We start from the raw sequence: 3,347 nt of genomic DNA, 5'->3' as shown, positions 1-3,347 counted from the left end.
AAGAGGAGGGAGCAAAGGGTTGCTTCGCTTCCCGAAATAGAGGAGGCGGGAGCGGTTTCTGGTGAAGGGATGCTTCTCTTCGCAAAAAAGAAAAGAGGGAGTGGTTATTTGTGAAGAGGTGTGACCCTTCGCGATCGGAAGCGTCGTTTCGTGAAAACAGAAGGAAGGCGGGAGCGGGAGCGGGAGTTCGTGGGTTGGGTGGACCGAACTCCATGCCAGCGCTAACGCTTACTAGGGATTGGATGCACTCAACTAAGCTAGATCAGTTAATCAAATCGTACAAACCAAGTTCAATTGATTGAGCTGACTCTAGCGATCCGAAGCCAACTAAGCTTAGCTGGCGAAGATAAGCCAACACTTGTCAAACATCATAAATTTCTTAGTACGGGAAAAAGGGATAAATAATGTAATATTACTATTTTAATATCTCTTGCATAAATAGAAGATTCATTCAATAAAGGGAATACGACTTATCATTGTCCATTCAATAAGCAGTTTAATGATACAAAAAGGGACAACCTTGCCTAAAATCAACATTTGGTAGATATTTATATAAATAAATAAACATTAGATACAGCCCTCCAAATTAGGATATTATGGCTCTATAAAGTCAAAATTCTTTTTATTTATTGCTGCAAATATAAAAAAGGATGATTGGCATACATTCCTTTCAATTCTTATGTAGTTACGTATCCAACAACTAATCTTCAAGTTTACAAAAATGACACCTTATCTATTCATGAAAATGTCTTTTCACTTTTTAAAAGTTAAAATGATGGTATTTTTTATGTAATGTGAAATATCTGGGTGGTATGAATATAAAAATTAAAATTTAGGTGTTATATACGTAAATAAATAGAAATTGGGTGGTACGTATGTAAATGCCCGTTTCGAAAAGTATTCTTCATTTAAAACATTTAAAAAAAAGTTAAGAAATTCAACTGGCTTTTTGATTTATTTTTCGGCAAGGAGACCCCAGATAGCAATACAGCGATTCGAACTCATGGTCTCACGATGCGAGACTACACCATCGACCACAATGCCATACAAAATGCGCGCAAAAAAAAAAAAATGTATAAACTCATATTTAATTTAATGTTAGGAAGATTTACATGAATACCACTTAATTCTTATATATGTGCATATTTAACCACTAAACATCAACTTTTACCTACATACCACCTTACCTATTCAAGAAAACATGCATTTTACTTTAAAATAGTGATATACTTTATTATATATGAATGATTTGGGTGTTATTAATGTAAAACCTAAAATTTAGGTGTTAGAATACGTAACGGCATAAGGTTTGGGTGGTATGTATGTAAATGCTCCTCAATTTTAAGTAAGCCAATCAATGAAAATACATTTTAAGTAGAAGGATATGGCGCACACGCACCCCACAGTGTTTTGATTTCTCCGCCTCATAGAAGTTTTTGTGTGGGATACGTAAATACTTAAGTGGCATATATGTAAATATTGAAATTTAGGTGTATGTGTAGATACATTGGAATTAATTGATATGTATGTACTGGGCTCGTGTTCGGCTCGTTCGAAATTGCTCATGTTCGAAATTGATTGACGCGTGTTCAAAACCGGCTCGTGAACAGTGTGTTCGTATTTGGCTCGATTTAAATACTCGTGTTAGTGTTCGGCTTGAAATTGACTCATTAAAATTAAATTGAAAAAATATATGTAGAGTGCTGGACGGCAAGATTAAGTAAGGTTGTACGGAAAGAAGGGGCAGGGTGTTGGATGGTGGTAGGACGGGCAGGACAACAAGTATAGCAGCCAGAATGGGGTAGTTGGATGCTTGTTGTAGCCTGGATAGGTGGACAACCCACTAAGAAGGGTGCAACAAACTGTTAGAGTGCTGGAGGGAGCAAGGAAGGCGGCAGACTGCTGGTTAGCCGCTGGTTGGGTTGGGCAGCAAGCCCACTGTAGGAAAGAGGGCGGCAGGGATAATAGGGATGAGAAGGGATCATCGGCGACTAAAGTTGTCAAAGAAGAAGTGATAGGAAGGAAGATATAAGATAGGATAATACATCATCACATTGGAGCAAGATGCAGCAAAAGCGCCACCGATCCTCAGATATAACCCTCACAAGGGAAACAAGACTTCTGCAAAAGTGTGAAATAACCTACACCAAACATAACCCTAAATTAACATACACACACACACATAATGACTAATAGATATTATAGGAAGGGGGAGGTTTCCCTTTTGGGCAACAACCAGAAAGGATGGAGAAAGAAATGACAAAACATGGAAATAGGGACGATCGGAATAGTATTTCCCGTCCCTTGGGAGTGGATGACAGGCCGGCCCAACTTCTTGTTGGCTAGACTAATACATGTTGAATCAAATGGCCGGTTCAGCCATTCCCTGAAGCCTCGATGGGCTTGTTCCACTTTCTCACGCGTCTTTCATGCCTCCCAGCCCCACTTTATTTAGACCATCCAAATCTTTCACATTACATTAAACAGTCCGAAATTTTAACTTTAAGAAAAAAAAAACACGTCTTTTCATGCCCGAGTAATGGTGATATGAACGAAAAAAAATTAAAGTTTAGGTATTCGATATGTATATACATAGGAATTAAGTAATATGTATGTAAATCATCCAAAAAATTTATAATTGCTATGGAATTTTTCTAATTATATTCTTAATCAAATAGAAATTGATTATATAAAGCTGTCATTTTTAATTTAATAAAAAAAGAAGAAAAAGGAAATAAAAAATGTTACACAAATTAGATGCAGAAACGTTTGAGGTATTTGAACTTTTTCCTTCTCTTGAAACGTTGAGACTTTTAAAGTGTTAGCTAAACTTCGTACTCTCGATTAGATACTTAGATTTTGTCCCTTTATTATTATTATCAGAGGACATAAAAAAGATTTCATGTACATATTTTTCTCACAAAAATTTATCTCTTTATATTTATACTAAAACAAAAAGACTCTTCGCCGCATCTTTTGTGAATCTGACGGCTTGAAGTAAATCATGTGTTGAAAGATGAATCTCATAAAAACAATATAGAGGTCCCAGAGGCAAGGGTGATGGACTGACCCGAAGACCGACCAATCTAGAGGCTGACCGACTCAGAGGCCGCCTAAATGCGAGGCTTGACAGAGAAGAGAACGACTCGTCAAGCATCCCTCGATCGAGCATTGACCGACCTAAACCCGATTGATTAGGAATCAACCGAGTAGAGAGGAACAAGATTATAATTGTTATTTCACAATAATTCTAACTTTTTATAAATAGAAGAGCTTTAAATGTAATCGTTGTTGTCTAAACCAAATACCAAAAATCTCATTTTATGATCCCTCTATTTCTCTTTCCC

This window comes from Phalaenopsis equestris, unplaced genomic scaffold, assembly GCF_001263595.1.
Source record: "Phalaenopsis equestris unplaced genomic scaffold, ASM126359v1 Scaffold000134, whole genome shotgun sequence".
Classification (NCBI taxonomy): domain Eukaryota; kingdom Viridiplantae; phylum Streptophyta; class Magnoliopsida; order Asparagales; family Orchidaceae; genus Phalaenopsis; species Phalaenopsis equestris.
The sequence above is the reverse complement of the archived record's forward strand: the minus strand, read 5'-3'. Positions refer to the sequence as shown.